The sequence below is a fragment of the Moschus berezovskii genome, chromosome 12 (genome assembly GCF_049115385.1).
Source record: "Moschus berezovskii isolate FMDL1 chromosome 12, NW_MosBer_1.0, whole genome shotgun sequence".
Taxonomy (NCBI): Eukaryota; Metazoa; Chordata; class Mammalia; order Artiodactyla; family Moschidae; genus Moschus; species Moschus berezovskii.
This window is the reverse complement of record NC_142471.1, coordinates 78,392,071-78,418,151: the sequence shown is the minus strand read 5'-3', so window position 1 is coordinate 78,418,151 and position 26,081 is coordinate 78,392,071. Positions and strand designations below refer to the sequence as shown.

At 44.3% G+C, this 26,081-nt stretch overlaps 1 long non-coding RNA gene across 1 annotated transcript; it reads right to left on the bottom strand.

The window, feature by feature from the left end:
* Positions 1–685: 685 nt before the first annotated feature.
* LOC129555953 (uncharacterized) lies at positions 686–23,361 on the bottom strand. Its single transcript, XR_008685856.2, has 3 exons — positions 23,190–23,361; positions 7,731–7,926; positions 686–757 (listed from the first exon to the last, which is right to left on the bottom strand). It is a non-coding gene; the product is annotated as an uncharacterized LOC129555953 (long non-coding RNA).
* Positions 23,362–26,081: the final 2,720 nt, after the last annotated feature.

Genomic DNA, 26,081 nt, shown 5'->3' with positions numbered 1-26,081 from the left:
CCACGTCCATATCTGACCCTGAAACAAAGCACATCTCCTGGTGTCTCCATGAGCAAAATAAGGAATTTGGAATAAAGTTTCTCTAAAAACACTTAATAGAGTCAATGTTTTATTATTTTACAAATCAATCTGGTGCTTTGACTTGGTTTTAAAAGTCTACCAAGGGAGGAGGAATATGCCTTAAAACAAACATATGCAAAAAAAAAAAAAAAAACCAAACCTGGCAGTGTTTTGTATGAGAAGCAATCTGGTTTTCTGCAAGCCTATCCTATCTGCCCACTTTGGGGTAGCTGAGGACCAGGAAGTGTGGTGAACAATACTACAATGCTACTCTTGGGTGTTTTTCTTTTTTCTTGCAAGTGGATACACTTTGTGGGGCAGGGTGGAGGGGAAATGTGTGGGAACATATGGAACATTCCAGTCTGGTTTCACCTGGCTCCTGTCCCAATATTATGAGAGGGATCTGGTAACAGTTAAAGCGTTGTTCCAAAAGGCTTTCTGTTTTCTTCTGCCTTTCAAAAAGCCCCCTTTTAACCTCCCAAAGTGGTGGGAGAAAGAGAGGGTCCTGAGGGAGCAGCTGACAGGTTTGGCCTGTTACCTTGTCCCAGCATGACCACCCCTTCCTCCTCTGTCCCAAGGCCAAAATAGAGAAAGGTCTGCATTGGCTTCCAAAAGAAAAACTCTTCTCAGGGTTGGGTGGGAGGGCAGGGGAGCTTCGGGGTAAAAGTGGCCATCTTCCAACTTCTGAAACAGCCTCCTGTGTTAGAAGAAAACATGAGAAACTGAAAGGAAGGAAAATGCGATTTTTATCAGATTTGAAAAAGTGCTAGAGGGCGAGGCTGGTGTAGATGCAGGGGCTGGGGGAACACGGTGAGCATTTCCTCTTGGCTGGTTTCAGGGCCTCCTCTACACGGGCTGCTTCCACTTTTTCAGGAAGGTTGTGAGTGAGTGAAAGATGCAGGGAAGTGGTGAGTTGGTTCAGCAACTGCGGTGCCAAGTGCCATTGGAGGCTGAGTGTTATGCCTTCTCATTTCTTACAGATGTCACTTTCCTAAGGCGCCATCTGGGTAAAGTCCTGGGGCCTCGAGGAAGGTGGTCACCTCCCTACAATGGTCAATTTTGGGGTTCAAAAATATCTAAGAAGGAGCATCTGTCTCTTACTAGTTAGAAATAAAACAAAATCTTTGTTGTTTTTTTTCTTGAAAGCAGATTGGATATTTCTGGAGACCTTTGAGAAGGCAGAATATTTATGTGGAAAAGTGCTCATAATTTAATGCTTAGTGAAAAAATAGGTTATAAAACATTAGGTATAATATGATCCCAAATTTAGATTGTACATACACATGTACATTATATATATATACACATATGTATATTATATATGTATACACTATATAAAATGCTAACAGCTGTTATCTCTGGGAGAAGAGATTGTTATGGACTAAATGTGTTCCCCTGAAATTCCTATGTTGAAATCCTAACCCCTCCAGTGTGATGGTGTTAGGAGGTGGGCCCTTTGGGAGATGACTGGGTCATGAGGGTTCAGCCTTCATGAACGGAATCAGTGCCCAGAGAACTCTCTCCTCTTCTATCACGTGAGGACACAGCAGGAAGATAGCCCTCTATGAACCAGGAAGTCACCCATCACCTGACATCGAATCTGCTAGTGCCTTGATCTTGGACTTCCCAGCCTCTCAAACTGTTAGAAATAAGTTTCTATTGTTGTAACCTACCCTGTCTCTGGTAGGACTTCCCTGGTGGTTCAGTGCAGGAGACATGGGTTTGATCTCTGGGTCAGGAAGATCCCCTGGAGAAGGTAACAGCAACCCTCTCCAGTTTTCTTGCCTGGAAAATCCCGTGGACAGAGAAGCCTGGTGGGCTACAGTCCATGGGATTGCAAAAGAGTCAGACACCACTTAGCAACTAAACAACAGTCTTTGGTATTCTGATATAGCAGCTTAGACTGACTAAAACAGGGATTGTGGGTGACTTTTACTTCTGGTTTCTGCTTTCCTATACTTCCAGGTTGTACATAAGAAAACGGATTGTTTTCAAAATTTAAGCAGTGCCTAGAAATGGTAAGACTTCTGTCATCCTTGATGCTTAGTTGACTTGTGAGCTTTCTTTCCATGGCAACATTTATAGCTTCTGGGTTTCCTTTCACACACTATAAGAAGGATGAACCCATTCCCTACCTGCCTTCAACATCATAAAGGCACCCGACACAGGCTGTGGGATGTCCATGAAAGCCTTGCATCGAGGGCACAGAATGGAAATGTTCCCCCAGGATCCTACAGCCTGGTGCCAGGAGCACTTAGTTTGTCAGCTGTCCCTGCTTTGGTTGCCTTTAGAGCTAATTCTTTTCAAGGTGAACTTGAATCTCCCCTCACCCTCACTCCCCACCCCCACCACCAGCTTTATATTTTAATGAATCTGTTTGCTTTTAGTAAGCTCTCATAGTCTGAGGAAGGCCTGGACCTGACACAGTTATGCGACCACAGGAGATTTGAGGGAGATTGTCCTGTCCTATGTTTCTCCAATTTTCACCCTCACGGTGGAATACGTGCATGGATCATGCCTCCTCCCCAGTCTTCAGTTCAGTTCAGTTCAGTCTCTCAGTCGTGTCCGACTCTTTGCGACCCCATGAATCACAGCACGCCAGGCCTCCCTGTCCATCACCAACTCTCAGAGTTCACTCAAACTCATGTCCATCGAGTCAGTGATGCCATCCAGCCATCTCATTCTCTGTCATCCCCGTCTCCTCCCACCCCCAATCCCTCCCAGCATCAGAGTCTTTTCCAGTGAGTCAACTCGTCGCATGAGGTGGCCAAAGTATTGCAGTTTCAGCTTTAGCATCAGTCCTTCCAATGAACACCCAGGATTGATCTCCTTTAGAATGGACTGGTTGGATCTCCTTGCAGTCCAAGGGACTCTCAAGAGTCTTCTCCAGCACCACAGTTCAAAAGCATCAATTCTTCGGCGATCAGCTTTCTTCACAGTCCAACTCTCACATCCATACATGACCACGGGAAAAACTATAGCCTTGACTAGACGGACCTTTGTTGGCAAAGTAATGTCTCTGCTTTTTAATATGCTATCTAGGTTGGTCATAACTTTCCTTCCAAGGAGTAATCATCTTTTAATTTCATGGCTGCAATCAGCATCCGCAGTGATTTTGGAGCCCAAAAAAATAAAGTCTGACACTGTTTCCACTGTTTCTCCATCTATTTCCCATGAAGTGATGGGACCAGACGCCATGATCTTTGTTTTCTGAATGTTGAGCTTCAAGCCAACCTTTTCACTCTCCTCTTTCACTTTCGTCAGAGGCTTTTTAGTTCCTCTTCACTTTCTGCCATAAGGGTGGTCTCATCTGCATATCTGAGGTTATTGATATTTCTCCCGGTAATCTTGTTTCCAGCTTGTGCTTCTTCCAGCCCCAGTCTTAAACAGCCATAAAAACTTTTGACACTGCATTATTTCTCTGTGTGTTTTTAAAAAAGCAAAACTAAGGTTTTATATAGCCACTTTAGAAACTTAGCATGAAAAAATAAAGTTGAAAAATAAATTAGAATAAAACTGGTGTCTCAGGAAGATGAGTTGCTTGCCCTGTGCCTTTGTGTGTCCTCAGCTCCTGCCATATTCCTGCAAGAATACTGGTCCCTTAATTTGAGAAATGAGGGTTTGTAGCTACTTAATTCTATCTGTAGGGTATGGAAAGCCTGGACAGTGTGTTCCCTTTGTGGGCACTAGAGGGGTGAAAGCAGACCTTTCCTATTCTTCAGGGAGAAATAGCTGCAACGAAGATTCAATTAAAAATATTGGCCCGTTTTCAAGTAGCACATCTTTGCTGCATCATTTTGCTGACAGGGTTTCTCTCTCTTTCCTCTGTTTTAGGAATGACTCTTCCCAAAGTAACTGGGAGCCACGCTAGAGGCGGGAGGTGAGGGAGGCCAACATATATCTTCTGACCTCAATCTAATTTAACTTTCTCATCTTGATGACCATGAAACTGAGGTCCAGAGAGGGGAATAGGAGGAGACAGGCACCAAAATTCATTTCCATGGGCTGAGCACAGGACGATGTAATCCTTTCCACACCAGGTTTTTCCTCACAATCCTATGAGTAAGGGGCCATCATTGCCATTTTTCAGATGAAGAAAACAGAGAAGTCACTTAACTTCCTGAAGTCACACAGCCCAACATCAAAGCTGAGATGTGCTTTCAGTGACCTAGTGACCTGACTATAAAGTCACGGCCTCTCCACCCACACATTGTGGTTCTTCTGCTCTGTATGCTCCCAGTCTGCTGGAGGGATATCATATCAGTTTGTAACATACACTCACCAGAGCACTTGCATCTGGAAACGATTAACTTTTAAATTAAGTTGGGAGGAAGTTCTGTTGCTCACCTGCTCATATGCTTTCTTGGATAGAAACAAAAGGAAGGATGGAAGAGGGTGAGAAGCATAGGGACCTGGAAGGATGCAGGTGTGTGGTGTCATAAAGACTGTTCTGGAACATGCTGTTAATGCACGCAGAGTGAGTGGGGATTATTGTCATATTTTACTTTCTTGTACATTAAAAAAACCACACATACCTGTTTTCCAATGGGAAAGTCATCTGTCATTTGGTTATGACAGAATACAGGTTAAGAACTGCCATTAATCACCTTGCTTTCAAGGATTTATCTTTGGCTACTCTGACTGATTAAGCAAAGACTTTAATCAGAATTCAGGTTTCCCAGTTTCCAGTCCAAAACTTGTGTAACATTATCACTTTTAAGATTTGGCCTGTGAGTGTTGATTTACATGATACTTGGACTGAGAAAAAGAAATTGGTCACCGAGGAGAACCCCAAAGGCTTTACCTAAGACCAGTGAAATAAATAGTCTGTACTTTGCACACTTCTCTTCCTTTAGCTATTAATCCAGGTTGTCATTGTTTAGTTACTTAGTCATGTCCAACTGTTTGTGATCCCTCCATGGACTTACAGCCACTCCAGGATCCTCTGTCCATGGGGTCTCCCAGGCAAGGATACTGGAGTGGGTTGCCATTTCTTCCTCTAGCGGATCTTTCCAACTCAGGGATAGAATCCGCATCTCTTGCATTGGCAGGCGGGTTCTTTTATCTCCAAGCCACCTGGGAAGACCATTAATCCAGGTAGCAAATGGTTATTAAGGAAGCGTTCATTCAGCATCAGTTAGATGGATGACTGAGCATGTCCTGTGTACTTGGGGAGGGGGGTCTTCATCCACTCTGGGAATCTGCGTAAAGCTATAAATTCTTGTGGTGGACAAATGAATGTCCTCAAAAATATTTACATACATTTTTAAAGGGTTATTAGACCTGCCAAAGTTTGTGCATTGAGGTCATGGATAAGGACTCAACCTTGAATCAGACGGTTTCAGCTCTCAAGTCACTCTTAACCTGAGTATTTACTGCTTAACTGCGAATTTCACAGCCCACTTCATCTCAGGATTGACAACAGCGATCTGGTAATGAAGTAAGATGTGCTTCTCATACAGTTCCCACTGTACTGAGAGGAAAACCGTTCATTCTCAAGCTTTAAGAAATGCTTTAAGCCAGGTGCCATGGGGGTCAAAGAAGGACCCAGACAGTCTCTGCCCCGAGGCGTCCTTTGTCTCTGAGCAGGTGTGGACAGTGACACTGAAACAGAGCACTCTCAAGGCCTGGTGAGTGGGGCAGCTGCTGAGAGGGGGCACCTGGTGGGCTCGCTCGAGTGAGAGGAGGGGAAGTCGAGGTCAGATCCTCGCTGTTGGTTCCTATGATGAGACTCAGAGCAGGGCTCATGCAGGGTAAGTGCTCAAATAATGCAGCTGTTAGACTTCACCCCTAGGACCCAGCATCCAATATTACTGGAAATGATTACAGAGTGATAGGGGGTATCATCGGAGAAGGCAATGGCACCCCACTCCAGTACTCTTGCCTGGAAAATCCCATGGATGGAGGAGCCAGGTAGACTGCAGTCCATGGGGTCACACAGAGTCGGACACAACTGAAGCAACTTAGCAGCAGCAGCAGCAGCAGGGGGTATCACGGAGCCAGGGGGGCCTGGGTGGGAATCCTGACTCCACCAGTCACTGTCTGGGTGTCCTCAGGCCGGTTTCTTAATTTCTCTGAACCCCCATTTCCTATAAGATCACTTGAGAAATTAGAAATAAGAAGTAATACCATAGACATGTGGCTGCCTAACAGGTTAAGGTGTGTTAGTTTTCTCCCCTTAGTAAGTCAGGGGCCAGGGTGATGTTAGTTCCTTCGACTTGGCCCCTGTTTGCCCAGCTTCCCAGGCAGCCACTCATTCCTTCCAACCCATTTCACCAGACAGTGTTGGGAAGGAGTAAGGAACAGAGCATCTGGAAACTAGAAGTTCATTCCAAGTCTTCGCTCATTAATTTGTGAATAGCTACTTAACACCCCATTCCTCAGTTTCCTCATCTTTAAAATGGGGATATGATATCTGTCTCACAGAGAGCTGTTGTGACAATTAAATGAGAGACTGCCTGTTGCAAAAAACCAAGCCATTATGTTGTTATTGTTCGGGTGCTCAGTCGTGTCCGACTTTGCAACCCTATGGACTGCACTATTCCAGGCCTCCCTGTGCATCACCAGCTCCCGGGGCTTGCTCACATGCATGCCCATTGAGTAGGTGATGCCATCCAACCATCTTCCTCTATTCTTCTCCTCCTGCCTTCAATCTTTCCCAGAATCAGGGTTTTTTACAAGGAGTCAGTTCTTTGCATCAGGTGGCCAAAGCATTGGAGTTTCAGCTTCAGCATCAGTCCTTCCAATGAATATTCAGGACTGATTTCCTTTCAAATGGACTGGTTGGATCTCCTTACAGTCCAAGGGACTCTCAAGAGTCTTCCCCAACACCACAGTTCAAAAGAATCAATTCTTTGGCACTCAGCTTTCTTTATAGTCCAACTCTCACATCCAAAGCTACTGGAAAAACCATAGCTTTGACTATATGGACCTTTGTCAGCAAAGTGATGTCTCTGCTTTTTAATATGCTGTCTAGGTTTGTCCAAGGAGCAAGCATCTTTTAACTTCATGGCTGCAGTCACCATCTGCAGTGATTTTGGAATCCAAAAAATGAATGTCTGTCACTGTTTCCATCATTTCCCCATTTATTTGCCATGAAGTGGTGGGACCAGATGCCTTTATCTTAGTTTTTTGAATGTTGAGTTTTAAGCTAGCTTTTTCACTCTCTTCTTTCACCTCCATCAAGAGGCACTTGAGTTCCTCTTCACTTTCTGCCATAAGGGTGGTGTCATCTGCCTATCTGAGGTTATTGATATTTCTCCCAACAATCTTGATTCCATCCTGTGCTTCAGCCAGCCCAGCATTTTGCAAGATATACTCTGCATGTAAGTTAAATAAATATTGTGAGTGATCCACGAAAATGCCTGTTGACATCATGATGATTTCACTGAGCTTGGGAGGAAGTGTACAGGCCAAGGCAAACTGGCCTGGCCTGTTATCTCTGAAGAGAAGATGGAGAAGAGATCAGATGGAGGCCAGAGTTAATGATCTGGTGTACTCTCTCTTACCTTGGACTCATCCAGATCAACCATGAGGGGCCCTGAAAGGGAGAGAATGAATGTTTGCCAAGAGCCTGCTCTTTGTCATGCACTGAGGGGGCTGCTTTGTGTATATGAGTTTATTTCATCCCAAGAGGTCAGTATGCTTATTGCATTTCAGAGATGATCTACCTGAAGCTCAGGAGACCCTTTCAAGAAATTTGTAATCAAAATTGCCCTTGAGTGTGACTGAAGATGGTCTGTTCAGAGGGAAGAGATGGAGAGCAGAGAAAGATCAAGTGGAAGAGGAGAGAAGTTGCAGTCCTGGATCTTTCTGGCATCTTCTTTACAGAGACTTTGATTTCACAGGAGATTAATAGTTTCAGAGCTAGAAAGGAGCATATGGATTTGATTAAGATTAGATGCTGTTTTGTAAGTTGAAGTTCAGAGACTACAGGGGACTTATGCAAACTCATGGCTACAAAGTATAAGAGGCTAGACTAGAATTTAACCCTCTGGACCCTGAATCCTGCCTTGCTTCTTTGCTCCATCATTCCATACTTCTCTGTGTGCCTGTGTGTCTGACTAGGGAAGAAGAATCTGGAGAGGAAAAGCCTCTTTTGAGAGCATCACTCAAGGAGAAGCTCAGAGATCACTGAAAACATATTAGACTTTTCAGCATTGCTGAGATGATTATTGGTAACACTTGATGGGTTGGGTTTATGTCCAGGACTTGTCTTTCTGGGTCTGGGGTAAGCAGAGTCAAGTGGGCTCTGGGACACTTGGCATTCACACGAGCAAAGAATGCTTTACTCCAACTACACTTTGCTGCTTGAACAGTATTAGTTATGAAAGATGCTGTCTGGTCTCAGAGCCTGAGTTAAAATTGGAACTGACAGTCAGGTCAAGGGAGTGACATGCAGTATAGATACAGTGAGCTATGGATGAGACACACTGATTATTCATTCAGCACGTGTTTGTCACGCACCTATATTCAAGTTCTGCTGTAGACCTTTCTAATGGAGGGAGATGTTCATAAATGAATAAGTAAAATATTTAATAGTGAGAAGGAGAAGGTGACAGGAAGTTCAGGAGATGAGTTCAGAGGAGGCCTCACCAAGAAAGGGACATTTGAACAAAAACTTGGAGGAGGCTGGGGAAGGAGCCACATCAGTGACTGGGGAGGAGTTATTTCGTGCAGAGGGAAGAAGAAGCACAAAGTTCTAGAGACAAGAGCCTTCCTGGCAGATGGAGGGACTAGCACAGAGGGCAATGTGGCTGGGTCAGTGCCTTAGGGAGAAGTCACAGGATATGAGGTCAGAGTGGTTGGTACCAGGGGCCAGAACATTGCAGGCACTTAGGGCTCGACCAGAGTGATAGCAGCTGGGGTGGGAGAGATGGTCTGATACTGAATGTATCTTAAACTTATCATCCAATGCAATTGTCGTTCAGTTGCTCGGTCACGTTCAACTCTTTGTGATCCCGTGGACTGCAGCACACCAGGCTTCCCTGTCCTTCGCTATCTCCCAGAGTTTGCGCAAACTCATGTCTGTTGAGTCGATGATACCATCCAACCATCTCATCCTCTGCCACCCGCTTCTCCTCCTGCCTTCAATCTTTCCCAGTGTCAGGGTCTTTTCCAATGTCAGTTCTTTGCATCAGGTGGCCAAAGTATTGGAGCTTTAGCTTTAGCATCAGTCCTTCCAATGAATATTCAGGATTGATTTCCTTAATATTACCCCAAATATTAAATATGTGATGTATGCTTTTAACATTCAAGATAAACACAGCACGACTCTGAAGCACTCACCATGAAGATGAAGTAATAAGTAAAGAAACAGCTGCAATAGAGGTTGTGCAGGCTAAGCACCAAGAGGCGCAAACCACTAGTGGGAACCACTCTCGTTCTGGCCAAGGTCAGGATCAGGGACAAGGCTTTACTGAACTATGCGAAAGTTCTAGCCCATGAGGAGCCCTGTTCTTAACAGTGGTATTAACAAGTTAATTCACTTGGGGCCTGAAGGATGCTGCTTTACCTTCATCTACAGAAGGATGAGAATAATGACGATGGTTCATTGTTCTCTGAGTTTTCTCTTTCCCTTTCCTTTTCCTTCATTTCTTTCTTTTTGTCTTAAAATAACACAAATTCATTGTCTCACAGTTCTGGAGGCTAGAATTCCAAAAATCAGGATGACAGCAGATGTACAGCAGAAATTAACACAGCATTGCAAATCAACCATACTTGAAAAAAAAAAAAAAAAACTACTTCTTGCTTGATTTTGTGTTAAAAAAAAAAAAAGATGTCAGCAAGCCATGCTCCATCTAAAACCTGTAGGAGAATCCCTTGTGTTCCCTGCCCCGACACCACCCCTCTACTCCTCCCACACTACCCTCCCCATCTGTCTCCTTCCTTGATTTGGGTTTGCCCCCAGCACATATCATTACCGAACATCCGCTGTTCTTCTTAATCATTTGTCTTCCCCACCATAACATCAGCTACATGAGAACAGATTTTGATCTTCTAAATTTGATAGTATTGCTCCAGCATCCAGAAGGCTTTATAGGATGTTGTGAAAATATTTGTTGAATGAATGCATGATGCAGAGGATGGGGAAAGCCTATATTGTCTGGCTTGTCAATATTCACTCTCTACTTTGTGGGCTCAACCCCAGTGGGGATTTCCCAGCCTCTGAGATGCTAGGACCCACCCTCCCCCCATCTTTCCCACCCCCAGATCTTTAGATGTCTCATCATTTCCCTTCACATTATAAGTCAGCTCCTTTGAATTTGCATGCCCCACACAAGGAGGTCAGTCAGATGGGGCCTAGAGTTCAGGAGAAGGCAAACTTTACAAAATCTTTTTTTGTTTCTTCCTGTCTGCATAAAGTGCAGAGGCCTGAACAGAAGTGCACGGGTAACAAGTGTGCAGTGCTGATGGCAGTCCCGCCCACAGAAGGTGCTCTCATGCCTGCTGGGGGAGTGTCTAGAAAAGAAGAGTCAGAGGTGTTGCCTCAGCTCACAGCTCGCTCTCAGAAGTGAGGTCCATTCCAATGTCATGTTTCAGAATCTGAACACACCCCGCTCCACCTTCTTTCAGGTTTCAAAAGTTCGTCAAAGAAGAAAGACATAGAATCTGGAGGAACTGGGATGCATGTAGATGTTGTGAATCCCTGCTCACCCATCTCTCTCTCCAGGGCAAACCCTGAAGGGTGTTTATAATGTACAAGGGAGTCTAGTAGAGATGCTGACACAACACACAGAGGGTGAGAGCTTTGTTATTTTCTCCTGGGTGTGGCACTATTGTTTAAACATGCTAAGGCAGGAAGAAGCATAATAACTTAAGATGCTGGGTTGGTTAGGAGTCTGAGCAGCAAGCGGTCTAATAAATTGGGACTGGTTTGTTCTAACTCTCTACTCATCTCCAACTTGCTGTGTGACCTTGAATGACATCCCTATCCTTTCTGAGTCTTAGGGTGATCCTCTGCAAAAACCATCCATTGGCAAACTACAATATCAAGTGGTTTTCAAAGGCTGGGCTACTGCTTGGTGCCCATACAAGGAGATGCCTGGGGCAGACAGGCCTTTGTGTACGGTTTGCCTGAGACCTAAAGCGGAAGTGAGAAGCAGCTGCGTGTCTGGTGTGTAAAGTTCTCAGTAGAGATGTAGACATCTTTTGCAAAAACTTCAGTCACTGATGCTTCCTGGGGGTGTTGCAGATCTGAACACCCAGCTCAGTTCTCTCTCATCAGTGGGAGGACCTGTGGACTCACGTGAGGAAGCCGGACTCTTACCCTCTTCTCTGTGCTCACGTCTAATCACTGTTTTCGAGCAATTCGCTGTCCTAAATTTCCTCCAAGTCACCCACTTAGCTCCATTTCCCCAGACTGCTCTAGCCCAACCCCCCACCCCACTCAACAGCCTGCAACAGCCCCCCTCTCCTGCACTGCCCCTGGTTTGTAGAGCAGTTAGAATGATGGTTGAAGTTAGACTAGGATATTGTTTATCTCCCCGTGTTCCACTGTGTAAGCCCTTCAAAGACTATTCACTGCTGTCCTGTCAAGTTCCAGTTCTTCCCATGACCTTCACCACCCTCTGTGCTCATGTCTCCAGCCTCTTCTGCCCCCTGCACTTTATAAACTCAGCCACATAGAATCATTTGCCCCTTTCCAACTCCTAGTCCTCACACGGGCCCTGCTTCGAGCTGGGACCACTATCTTTTCCAACTTCACTTGGGAAACTCCCATCTGATCCTTAGGCCGCTCTATTTGGGAGGTACTTTCTCCCCCCAGTTCCCCTGACCCACTGTCTCTGGCTTAGGCTGCAATTTCTCCTCCTGTGCTAACTCTGATTAACTGAAGGCATCTGCCTGAATGCTAGTTTGAGAAGGCTTTGGAGACCCCAGTGAGTAGAAAAGAGAGCAGTGAAGGGGTGAAGGCATTTGCTGTGGGGGGAGGGGCATGTGTGCAGCACAGTCTTCACCGTGGGATTGACCTTCCCCTCACCTGTGTCCAGCCCACTCCCCACCCCAGTCATGAAATCCTCTGACCGCTTCTGTTCACATTGATCTCAGTATCTCCAGATGCCTTTGTGTAGAACCAGAGCCACACAATTTGGCCCTGAATTCTTCCATAGTTGTGTTAGGTGTCATTTCTGCCTCCTGAGACTGGATGCTTCTAGGAAATAAGAAACTTTTTATGAAAAGTCTTCTGCGTTCCCATTCAGCAGGGCTGAAAAATCGTCGCCGAGAGCTGGATGGCCGCTGGCAACCCTTCACTCTGGTTCTCCATTACCCTGTTGATGGCTGCTTATCCTCCTCCCTATAAGGCCCCGAGCTCACAGTGCTCTGATCTCACCTCTGGCTGCAGCCTGTCTGCAGCATGCTTGCCCTTCTCACGGCTCCCCCATTCCCAGTGTTCAAGTTCAATTCAAGTATCATCTCCTGAAAGACCCTTTCCTGATTACCCTGCTCCTTTGTGACTCTCTAGAAACTCACCCTGCTTTATATTCTTACACAGTATGAATACAGTTCTTTACATTTCTTATGAAAGTATGTATTGCTGTATTTCCTGTTTTCTTATTGTCTGGCCCCCCACGCCCCTGTGCCCTGCAAATATGAAGTCCCATGTATTGTTTGTCTTGTTACTGTACCCCCAGACCAGGCACTGTTGCTGCGTGGTTGGATGGAAGAGTGAGTAGAGGGAAGGATGAATGAATGCCTGAGGAATGGGCTCTCTGTCACAGAGATGGAGCAGTGGGGCAGCACTGTTCATTTCCCAGGCCTTTGGGATTACAGCCTCTGCCTCTGCATATTCAGGAGAATTGTAGATGGCCTTTTGCTTTCTGGGAGAAAGCAGGAAAGAAAGAGAACCAGAGAGAGAAGGGAATGGCTGCTGGATTTGAATATGGACTGGGCCATGTGAAGGGCAAAGGAGCCATCAGCCATCTTTCTGCTCCCCAGCTTCTCCTGCTCCTGGGAAAGGCTGGGAAAATGTCCCTTCCAGTGGCCATATTTGCTGAAAAACAATCCGCCATGTTTCACAGCTGGTGCACCAGAAAGGAACAGATACCCCTCTGTCGGGCTCTGAGCCTCGGACTTGAGAATCCCCTGAAGATGTTAAGAGGGTTTAATATTCCTCAGCAGAAAGTGCTTTTGGAAAAAGAAAAAGGGGAGTGGGGGAAGCTTTTTCCAGTATCCTTTTTGGTGTCAACAAACCAGGCTTGTTCCTCTGGTGAATGCTTTTCTTTTTTTTGCTGCAATTTTCATTCGCAAATCCTGTTCAGTGATACGCAAGGCTGTCTTTCCTTGAAGACCAGGCTGAGAGCTGCTTAACCTGAGATAGCTGTTTGTTTCTAGTATTTTTTACTGTGATTATTTTGGAAAATGCAAAAAAGCAGAAAGAAGAAAATTAAAACAATCCATATTCCCAGCACTCAGAGAAATCTCCAGGCTTTTACTTCTCTCATGTACATATTATTTATTTCTCTCATATATGCTTATGAAAATTGGGAACATGTCACATACTGCTTTTTCATTTGACTATGCCATAAACCATCATGAGTATTCTTATTTAAGAAAATTTTTTTTCTTATTGTAAAATAACAATAATAAAATAACTGGAAAAAATAAAATGAAATAAAAACCCCAGATAGCACAAAGAAATTGTAAAAGTCTATTATTTCACAATTCAGAGATAATGACTATAAAATATATATAACTATTCTTCAAAAGCATATTCCTAAAATATAATTATGTCTAAAAGCTATTCTTAATAAAAATTCCAGTAAAAATTGGGCCATGTTGCACATTCAGTGAGGCCAGGGAAATAATCTCTTATAATATGACCACTTAAAAGTCAGTATGTTTCATACATAACATGATTATTATGTGATAGAATACGGAAGATGCTATTGGTCCAGTGAAACCTATTTAAATCACCTTCTTCCTTGCTTTTCCCTACTATGGAACCTGGAAAATGAAAGGTACTGTTTCCCTTGCTCCTGGGTGTGAAAGTGAAAGTCACTCAGTCATTTCTGACTGTTTGCAACCCCATGGAGTATACAGTCCATGAGTTCTCCAGGCCAGAATACTGGAGTTCTTAGCCTTTCCCTTCTCCAGGGGATCTTCCCAACACAGGTCTCCTACGTTGCTGGTGGATTCGTTACCATCTGAGCCACAGGGGAAGCCTGCTGGGTGTGGTCATGTTATTTCTTCTGATCAAGAGAATGAAAGCATATATCTGAGAAAGGCTTCTCTTCCCAAATAAAAAGAAAATAAAAAGATAAAACTTTTGCTGTTTACACTACCCTTTATTTTTCCTTCTTAGAATGTGGATGTGATGGCTAGAGTATAGCAGCCATTTTGAAAATATGAGGACAAATCCACAAGCAAAGTAGAAACTGTTGATTAAATATCATGATAGCATCTCCAGCTGTGAACTGTCTACTTTTGGAATTCTTATTGAGTGAGAACTTGTTTAAATCTTTACTGTGAGTTTTACAGTCACTATTTATGATTGCCCTCCTAACTGATTTGAGATTCATATAGAATTCAGTATTAAATAAATCTGTCCTTTATCTCTCCTTGCTCCGTGCAAAATTACCAACTCTCATTATTGGCTTCCCTGGTGGCTCAGATGGTAAAGCATCTGCCTGCAATGCAGGAGCCCCGGGTTCGACCCCTGGGTTGGGAAGATACCCTAGAGAAGGAAATGGCAACCCACTCCAGTACCTTTGCCTGGAGAATCCCATGGACAGAGGAGCCTGGTAGGCTACAGTCCATGGGGTCGCAAAGAGTCAGACATTGAGCAACTTCACTTTCTTTCTTTCTATTATTGAACTTGGTGGGGCCATGTTCACAATCATATGCTTAATCCAGGAAGGTACCTATTCACATGTTCATTTCAGTGGGAGTTCATAACATCTGGCTATTTTCCCTCAATGATTTTTATGTAGGTTTGTGATTTTTATGTCTTTAAACCTTCAGTGACCAACTCACCATCTCCAAATCAAGAGCTAAGTTTTATATTTCTGTGTATCAGCTCATAGCACAGTGCTTTGTGAAATGTAGATACTCAATAAATTAGTGATTTGATTGTCTGATTTTAACTCTCTGATCTTTTGGTTACAGAATGTCTGAATTAGTCAGAATTTCAGAGACTATTGATTTAGAGGTCTTCACAGAATGCATGAACACAAAACAATGTTTGTTTTTTAAAATGTTAAACAGAGTGATCAAAATGACACCACAGTACTCTTTCACTTACGGGGTATTTTCAGCTGCCCAGCATCCACTGTTAATACCTCATATCTCAGTCCAGTGGTGAGATTAGCCTTTTGAAAGAAAGCTTTTGTTTGAAAAGATCTGGAAATGATTAGTGAGGAGGCTATGGTTCTGCTCATGTCTGCTAACAGGAAGTGGTCAATTGGTTGAACTATGCTTGGTGAGGTGGTCTCTTATAATTGAGAAGCTGGTGTTCTTGCCTGTTTGAGCAGGTAGTGGGTCATCAGGGAGTCTCGTGGCAAGGCAGAAAAAGGGGGAAGGGTGGTATGGTTGCCCAATAAGTCTTCAGATCACATTGACCAGAACTGTTTGTGGTTCCAAAAGTCACCAAGTGCTTGCCATGTACTTCTCCTTGGTGTGTCATTGCACAATGGTTGGGGGTGGGGGTGGGAACCTTGACCTCTGCCTGGCCACTTGCAGCAGCAGGATGAGAGCCAACTGTTCAATGAATGCCTTCAGTTCATGTCTCGTTTGCCTGGCTCAATCCATCTTCTTCAACCAGGGGGAACAGCACGGCCAGGAAGAAATCTCTTGAGAGGATAATCTTAGCTTCCGCTTGGTGGGAGGCCAGAGGGCTAAAAGCCAAGGCCACTTGGTGACTGTAGGAACTGAAGGGGCTTTGACCTCACAGCCCATCAGGTGAGTCACTTGAGCAAGAGAAGAAAAAGGACAGCCAATGTCTGGGCTCCAGGAAGGAGAGGTGCCAGAGAGGAGGATGGAGCAGGAGAGAGGGTTCAGGGATTAGTTGAAAAGAATAGAATAGAGAAATCAATTCTGTTATGCTCCTTCATCCCCCAAACTAACTTTCCTTAAGAAGTAAAAGTTCATGTTTAAAAGATTCTCCTTTCTTCAAGGACCACATTACATTAACACCTTAAGACATTTTTCCTACAGAGGCATCAGGAGAGGGTCCACAAGAAGTAAAAGAGGAAGATGCTGGCTGGGGTAGATCATAGATGTTGGCACTTAAAGGGATTTGGAGGTCATTTAGGCCACCAATTGCCCTTTCTGATATGGAGACGCTCAAGAGAGTGGGTGGTGTGCCCAGGGTCATATAGGTTTAGGGTGTAACCTGGATGCCAGGCATCGTAAAACTTACCTACATCTCTTCCAAGCCTCCTTCTATATTTCCAATGAGGAACACCTCCCCACCCCGCTCCAACCTCTGGGTTCTAATTCCTGTGCTCTGCAAATCCCTTCTCCTTCCCCTCTCATCCTATGCCCACCTATGGCCTTCCTTAATAAGGAAAAAGGAAATAAATATAGAGCCCAGAGGCGGCTTGGTGCTTGAGGAGTGGTGAGCGGTTGTATAAGTGGAACATTACAGGGAAATGAATATTACCTAAGATTCAGGTTGCTGATGTGGCATCCAAGACAAGAGTGTCTCCATCTTGAGCCTAGACATTTATTTCAACAGAAGGAAGATCTTATTAGCCTCACTTAAAGAATAGTAATAATAATAAACTGAAGCACCATGAGGTAAAGTGCTCTGCTCAAGGTCTCCATGGTCACATGTCACTGGATAGGGAACCTTGATTCACTATGCAGCTTGTGACTTTAGCATAGAAGAGAGCAGCTTAGTGCAGTGTGCAATTTATTTAATTTATTTACATCAGTTCTGATGTCACCTGGGAGGTCGACAGCATTTTTTACACATGTATGGAACTGTGAAAGTCCCTGGAGATTATCAGAGCTCAGGTACTTTGGGTCCTTGGAGAAACAGATGCTAAAAGAGTAGATATGCCAGAGATTTATTAGGGGGATACTTCTGAAGGATAAAGGGGGAAGGAGCAGACATAGGCAAGCCTTGGACCAGGATGCGGGTCTGAGCCCTGTGGCAGGAGAGGGGGAAGGTAGTATTCGGTAGGAAAAGCCTCAGACCACAGAGCAGCTTTGGAACATCTCTGCTGAGCTGGTGAAAGAATGTCACAGTGGGCGGGAAGGGACTGGCTCTAGGGCCCCGCCATGCCCAGCCACTGGCCAGCAGCAGCCTGGCAGAAGTGTGGCATTGGTTGGAACATGCCATGGTCCAAGGGGCGGAACCTAGAGGCTGTCAGTCAACCATGCTCCTGCAGCAGGTTCTCTTGTAGCGCAGCTGAGCTGTGCACCTCTGTGGCTACCATGAGGTACAGTATTTACCTGGACCCCCTGTGTCAGGTTCCACGCTCAGCCAGAGGCTACAGGGATCTGAGGAACATGGTTTCCATCCCTCGGAGCTCAGTGTCTAGCTGGGAGGACCAAACATGCACACCTTAGTGAGGGAAAGTGCATAAAATAATGGCCAAGGCAATAACAAAAGGAGAGTGACGGAGCAGTGTGAGATTGTGTGGGGTGATGTGTGCTGGTGGTTCAAAGAAGGGTCCTTGGAGGAGAGCTTAGGATGTTCCCATTAGGCAATATGATAGTGCGTGCGCCAGGCGTTCTGCATCATTTCAGCCTGCCCCACGCCCACATGTTGCCTCCATCCATTTCACATTCACCGAGTACCTATCAACTACCAGGCTCCATGCCAGGCACAGTAATTAGACGGATCATCAACAAGCTGACAATACTGAAGGGCCTGGTAGACTGATGACTCATTAAAAAAAAACCTATAGAGGCTTGTGAGACTGTGTGGGGCTCCTGATGACTGGAATCCTGCTAATATACATGGTGGGGTGCAAACAGTGGATGAAGCTATTCATTTCATTACCATGTATCTGTTAACCTTTGTGAAGCATGAGGTAGTAGATCACATAATAGACCATCAACACATTTATAACACAGCTTCAACAATTATCAACTCACTGCAAATTCTGTTTCACCTTTAGCCTCATGCAGCTCCCCTCTCTTGTATTATTTTGGAGCAAATCCCTAACCTCTTATAATTTCACTGGTGAAATCTCTGAAGAATAAGGACACTATTCTTCTTTTAAAACATGTCCACAATACTATCACATTTAAATTTCCTGAGCCTCAATTTTCTTATCTGTCAAGTGGACATAATGATATCTATTATGCAGGACTGCTAGAGTTTTACATAGAGTGCTTAGCCAGTAGCTAGCCGCAATCATGTTCATATTATAATGTGGAAGATCTCTGCTAGGCAATGTGGAGGAAAATTAAAGAGCCCCAGGGCATGATTTCTGCCCCCATACTTTCCAGTCTAACTAGAAAAATAAGAAATGTATTGGTTGTATGTGTTTTCTGCTTTCACAGAATACACAGGAAATATTTGGTGCATTTGGTTTTCTGCCATGAAATTCAGTGACATTTTCATATGTTCAGAATCTATTAATATGTCAAGGGAGAAATGCTTGCTTAAATAACAAGGTGACAAAAGACCAAATAGTACCAATTCTTGAATTGCCCGATTATTCCAGAATTAAATTATATCACCTGATTTTTTAAACATGTACACATACAGTCTTTCTTTCTTGCACAATCTATACATAACATCACACAAACATACAAAATCTGTCTTGCACACACACAGACCTTGCATCTTTTTTTGCACTTTAGATTTGGAAATGGTGGTAGCTTTTATTAGTTGCAATTATTGGCCTTTTCAGTCGAATTTTGTCAGTCTTTTCAGTTTATATTATTATTAACATTCTTATGGCTCAATATCTGTATTAATTCCCTCAGCATATTGGCCATTTGTATAAAATTCCCTGGACATCTATTTATCAGCAGGAAGTGTTTTTCTTTTGGTGGCAAACACTATTTCATGCTAATACCCTGATGTCTCAGAGTTTATACAAGTAAAAAGAAGGAAAGGCACTGAATTCAATAACTTGGACTTTCTTTTCATTTTCTGTCAGCAGTTTTAAGAAGTTGGTTTTTACCCCGTAAGCTATTTGGAAAACAAGCAGTTTTTGTTTTCTGAATGCTACCAAGCTCCAAATAATATAAATTACAGGGGTCAGTGCTTAGGAATCATGATGAGAACTAAACAACAAATAAGCAAACAACCTGATTTAAAAATGCGTAAAGGGCTTGAACAGACATTTCTCCAAAGAAGATATACAAGTGGCCAATAAGTAAAGGATGCCCAGCATCACTAATTGTTAGGACAATGCCAATCAAAACCATAATGAGATACCATCTCTCACTAACTAGGATGGATACTATAAAAACAAAACAAACAGAAACTCCAGAAAATAACAAGTGTTGGGGAGAATGTAGAGAAATTGGATCCCTTGAGCACTGTTGGTTGGGAATGTAAAATGGTACAGCTACTATGGAAAATAATATGGCAATTCCTCAGAAATATTAAACCGAGAATTGTGACATGATCCAGAAATTCTACTTCTGGGTATAAACCCAAAGGAATTGAAAGCAGGGACTCAGTGAGATATTATACACCCCTGTTCATAGTAGCATTATTCATAAGAGCCAAAGATGGAAGCAATTCAAGAATCCCTGGATGGATGAATGCATAAACATAATGTGGTCTATACATACAATATGGTTCAGCCTTAAAATGGAAATTCTGATGCATGCTGCAGCATAAATGAACCCTTAAGACATTAATGCTAAGGGAAATACGGTAGTTGCAAAGGGACAGATACTGTATGATTCCACTTCTGTGAGGTCCCTAGAATAGTCAGACTCATAGAAGCAGAAAGAGTCAATAGCACAATGAATTCTAGGGCCTGGGAGGAGGGAAGATGAGGTGCTGCTGTTTAACGGGTGCAGAGTTTCAGTTTTGCAAGATGAAAAACGTTCCCATGTGGAGAGGATGTGATGATGTTTGCACAATAATGTGAATGTACTAAATCCTACTGAACTCTCACTTAAAAATGATGACGATGGAGGGAAAGGGGGCAATAAGGGTAGGAGATTAAGAAATTGTTCAGTCAGTTGTGTCCAACTCTTTGTGAACCCATGGACTGCAGCACGCCAGGCTTCCCAGTCCTTCACCATCTCCTGGAGCTTGCTCAAACTCAAGTCCATCGAGTCAGTGATGCCATCCAACCATCTCATCCTCTGTCGCTCCCTTCTCCTCTTGCCCTCAATCTTTCCCAGCCTCAGGGTCTTTTCCAATGAGTCGACTCTTCGCATCACATGGCCAAGAGGATTAAGAAGTATAAACTATTATACTTAAAGTAAACTATAAAGATATATTTTACAACATGGGGAATGTAGCCAATAATTTATAATAATAATAAATTGTGAATTACCATACTGTACACCTGTAACTGATATAATATTGTACATCAATGATATTTCAATAAATTTTTTAAAAAATAGAAATGATGCTAACTGATATGCAATAACTATTTTACCACAATTAAAATATTTCAAATTCTACAGTAAAAATAAGAGTCATGATGATAATACTAACATAGACCTTAATATATGCTAGGAGCTGTTTTTAGAACTTTTCATAAGTTAACTCATTTGATCCTCACAGTGATCCTATAAGCACCATTATTATCCCCATTTTACAGATAAGAAAGCTGAGGCATAAAAAGGCACAAAGTTACTATGACTGTAGTAACATAAGTGGCAACCCTGGGATTGGAAGACTGGCCATCTGTCTCCAGAGTCTGTGCTTTCAGGGAACCAATCCCAGTGCATGGACACACTGCAGAGGCACTGAAAGTTCATATTCAAGGCAGGACTATTCCATCAGCTGTTGAAATGAAAGAGGCTAAAATCAGAGTGCAAACTTGCTCCTGTGAACCAAAGCTTTCAGAAGGAGTTGTCTGGCCTGACTACTACCAGACAGGTTGGCCTGAGAAGTGGAGAGCCACGGCTTGAAGCTCCATGAGCAGAGGTGTCAGGAGTCTCCAGTGGACCTGAGAGGGTACTTTATCAACATTTATTGTGAGCTTGGCGCATGCTGTGCTCTCTTCTAAGAACTTACATATCTTAACGCAGCCAATGCTTACAGCAATCCTATGAAGCACCTCTGTTTTAAAGATGAGGAGATGAGGGAATTCCCTGGTGGTCTAGTGGTGAGGACTCTGAGTTTTCACTGCTGTGGGCCGGGGTTCAATCCCTGGTTGGGGAACTAAGATTCTGAAAGCTGCAGCACGCAACCAAAAAATAAATAAATAAAGATAGTAGGAGGGTAGAGTGCTTAAGAACTTGCCCAAGATCACGTAGTTCGGTACAGAAGTTAGGAGTGCCGTATCTGAGGTTAGTAGAACCATTTCACTGTGGACCAGTGTTTGCCTTTTGCTGGTTCTAGGTTTGGGCCAGGATTCTCTGATCTTTCCTTGTTTGTTGAAAATTCTGCTTTTGGGAATCTTAAGCCTGAGTGTCAGGTTCAGAAACCCTTAGGAAAACCCCATCCCAGGAAGATGCCTTGGGAAAACCCCATCCTCAGAAGATGCCTGAAGCAGGGAAATTGCCTGCTCACATGAGCCAGTTTCTCTGCTCAGCGTTGCTGTTGTTCAGTCGCTCAGTCGTGTCGGACTCTTTGCAGCCCCATGGACTGCAGCGCGCCAGGCTTCTCTGTCCTTCACCAACTCCCAGAGCTTGCTCAAACTCATGTCTATTGAGTCAGTGATGCCATCCAACCATCTCATGCTCTGCCGTCCCCTTCTCCTGCCTTCAATCTTCCCCAGCATCAGGGTCTTTTCTAACAGCTGACAACCATTCAGGCATCTCAGGACCGACTTATCCACAGCCTCAAGGAAGTTAAAAGAAAAGGCACTTGTTCCCTTCTATGAAGGCAACAGAACACACACAGCTAAAAGCAAGGAGGCATACGTGTGAATGTGTGTACACAGATATATATTCTCGCAGATATGTATGAGTTTGAACTTAGATGCATATGTTAGGTATCACAAGCACACACACGATTTGGGGAGTGCTAGAAAAAACACTGAGGAAGAATGGGAATAAGTGGCAGCTTGTGAGAAACAGAAAAAAATGAACCTAAGAAAAGAGTGATAACAAGAAATAGACAGATTATGGGCTTTGGAGTCTGATGGCCTTAAGCTCAAGTTCCTGCTCTGCCCCCCATTAAGTGTGTGACCTCAAGTGAACTAATTAATTTCTCTGAGCTCTACTTTTTCATCCTGTGAAAGTGTTTGTCCCTCAGTTGTGTCTGACTCTTTGTGACTGCATGGACTATCCATGGAATTCTCCAGGCAAAAATACTGGAGTGGGTCACCATTCCATTCTCCAGCGGATCTTCCCGACTCAGGGATCGAACCCAGGTCTCCTTCATTGCAGGCGGATTCTTTACCATCTGAATCACCAGGGTACCCCTTTATTCTGTGAAATGGGTATAAATATTCCTACCTTATGCATGCGTGTATGCTGAGTCATTAAGTTGTGTCTGACTCTTTGCGACCCCATGGACTGTAGCCTGCCAGGTTTCTCTGTCTGTGGGATTTTCCAGGCAAGAATACTGGAGGGGGTTGCCATTTCCTTCTCCAGGGGAATCTTCCTAACCCAGGGAATGCATTGCCTGCTTTGGCAGGTGGATTCTTTACCACTGAGTCATCTGGGAAGCCCATTTCTACCCTATAGGTTTTTGTAAAAAGAAAATGTGACAGGGAAAGCATCTATTGGGACCTAGTCCATGATGCAGACTTTCCAAAGATAGCCCTTCGTTTTCCAGAAGTGGATCTGGTAGACGGCTCAGAGATCTGAGGGGCCTGGGACTAGGTTAGGTCTGCTTCCTAACCTTAAAGAGATTTTCTAATCCACGTTTCCTGACAGTGGTTTACCTGCTTTGTACTGAATTCTGCGGATCATGGGCCCAAGGAAACCAAGTACAGTTGGCATGGTCTTGCTGCAATGAGTCAAGGGCCAAAGCCACGAGACGCCTGGTTGGTTCCAGACTTCCGGCATGCCCACACCCCTGCTGTTCACGCCGCCGTCATCCCTGCTCCCAGGCGAGAAGCACTTTGCATTGGAATCTCCACCTCAGAGGGAGGTAAGCTGTGTCCGGCCATCACCTGTGCTCACCCGGTCTGTTTGACCTCATCTCTCCCCCATAGAGATCTTTGCCCACCTGCTTCTGAGGGAATCCCTCTTGGGTGGCGCGGGACTGGGCTCTTTGATTGGGACTGGGCAGGGGATGAGAAGCTGGATGGATTCTCTAGCTCTGTCCCCGGTTGATATTTTTCCCACCCTGTTGCACCCAGAACATCTGCTCATATTGTTTATCAAGTGACCGCAAGGGTTGGGATGAAAATTTCCTGGCCGTGGGACAAGCTGGGAACTTGGCCAGCCTTTCAACTGGACTTGCTGCACATTCTCTCTGTTTGCTTTCCTGCTCTTCCCTCCGTAGTTGTCTTTTCTCTGCATCTTCAGACTCTCTGTTCTTTGATCCCCTTCTGCACTCCCTGCTGTGCGTGGCCTCTTTATCACCCAGGCCCGCCCTCACTGCAGTGCTCTCTCCAAAGTTAGTCCTGCCACCTGAGTAACCAAGATCTCTACCGCTCTTGGTTGGATGTTAGGAAGAAAACAAGCTAACCTGGCCTGTGTTTGCAAATCACATAGCTGCCTTCAAATCAGCAATGGCTGGCTCACTAGTTCTGTGCCTTTAGATAAGATATTTAGTCTTCCTGAGCCTTAAGTGCAAATTTTTAAAATGCAGACAATGACAACTATTTGTTGGCCTAATTTCCACTTTCTCCATCAGTTCAGTTCAGTTCAGTCGCTCAGTCGTGTCCGACTCTCCGCGACCCCATGAATCACAGCACGCCAGGCCTCCCTGTCCATCACCAACTCCCGGAGTTCACTCAAACTCATGTCCATCGAGTCGGGGATGCCATCCAGCCATCTCATTCTCTGTCGTCCCCTTTTCCTCCTGCCCCCAACCGTTCCCAGCATCAGAGTCTTTTCCAGTGAGTCAACTCGTCGCATGAGGTGGCCAAAGTACTGGAGTTTCAGCCTCAGCATCAGTCCTTCCAATGAACACCCAGGACTGATCTCCTTTAGAAAGGACTGGTTGGATCTCCTTGCAGTCCAAGGGACTCTCAAGAGTCTTCTCCAGCACCACAGTTCAAAAGCATCAATTCTTCGGCGATCAGCTGTCTTCACTTTCTCCATAAATAATGCCAAATCTCTTTTTCTTTCATTTCTCTTCTTCCCCTGCACCCCTACGCCCTTGAGCTATGCATCTTGGAAGCCAAGTCTGAGTATATGAAAGAAGAATAAAGCCTGTTTTGTGTGTGAAGAGCTGGAGTAGAAAGAACAGAGAACTCAGTTCTGGCTCAGTTCTTTACTGGGTGACTTTTGGCAAGTTGTTCAATTTTCTTATTCTTTATGATCTTATCTTTAAAATGGCAATGAAAATGAAACCTCCCTCATCCCTAGGGTTGAAGAGAGGATTACACGAGAGAGACTATATGACAGTGCTTTACGTGTTGTGAAAATGTACACAGATAGGAGGCTCAGCCACTGTTGTGCGATTCCACCTTCCAGTTAGAGAGATGTCTGTCAAAAGCTAGTTCTCTCACTTGCTTTGTTTCCTTCTTATTCCCCTGTTATGAGATTGTGAATTTGAGGAAAAAAAAAAAGGGAGTGGAGATGTGAGCATGAATGTCCATAGCAGCATTATTTGTAACAGCAAGAAAAGTGGAAACAATCCAAATGTCCATCAATGGATGAATAGAAAGACAAATTGTCATATATTCGTACAATGGAATATTATTTAGTAATAAAAAGCAATGAAGTGAACCTTGAAAACATCGTGGCAAGTGAAAGAAGTCAGTCACAAAAGCCACATAGTGTATGATTCCATTTATGTGAAACGTCTAGAATAGGCAAATCTGTGGGAGACAAAGTGGATTGGTGGTTGCCAAGAGTTGGCGGAGGTGGGAATGGAGGGCAGGAATGGGGAATGACTGCTAATGAGAAAAAATTTCTTTGGTTGGGGGGGGTGTGTGTGTGTAATGAAATGTTCTAAAACTGATTCTGTACAGCTGTGTGAATATACTAGAAATCATTGAATGATATACTTTAAATGGGAGAATTGCATCGTATGGGAATTATTCTTCATAAGACTGTATATATATGCTATGCTTAGTCACTTCAGTTGTGTCTGACTCTTTGTGACCCAATGGACAGTAGCAGGCCAGGCTCCTCTGTCCATGGGGAGTCTCCAGGCAAAAATACTGGAGTGGGTTGCCATGTCCTCCTCCATGGGATCTTTCCAACCCAGGGACTGAACCCAGGTCTCTTGCATCGCAGGTGAATTCTTTACTGTCTAAGCCACCAGGGAAGCCCAATATATATAAAAGTCTTTTTTTATTTTGTAGGAAAGAAGATAGAATTTTGCTTTTCCTCTTCCCCCGCTAGTCTGATATCTGCAGGGAGTTCCCTTGGGGAAGTTTTGGCTGCTCAGGGCCCTCTGACTTGAGTCCACTGCCCTTGCACCGTTGCTGGTTTCTCCCTTGTTGCCCTGGGAGGGGAGCAGATCCTCCATGACAAGCCCCCTTTACCGCCCTGCTGTTGGCTCCATGCCCTGAGGACTCTATTAAGCTCCTGCCTCCTGTGCTATAACATTGTTTCATGAGGGTGGAGAGCTCACCCCTGGTGCTCCTCCAGTGATAGACGGCGGATAAATATTGTTGAGTGAATGGTTGATGGGGAGACTAGGGGAGGGGGAATGACTGCTAGTGGAAAGGGGCTCCTGTTGGGGGTGATGAAATGCCCTAATATCGATGCTAACTGTTACTTACTAACAAAAGGGTTCTTGGGACTTCCCTGATGGTCCCGTGGTTAGGACTTTGCCTTCCAACGCAGGAGGTACGAGTTCAATCCCTGGTGGAGGAACTAAGATCTGACATCCCTTGAGGTCATGAAAC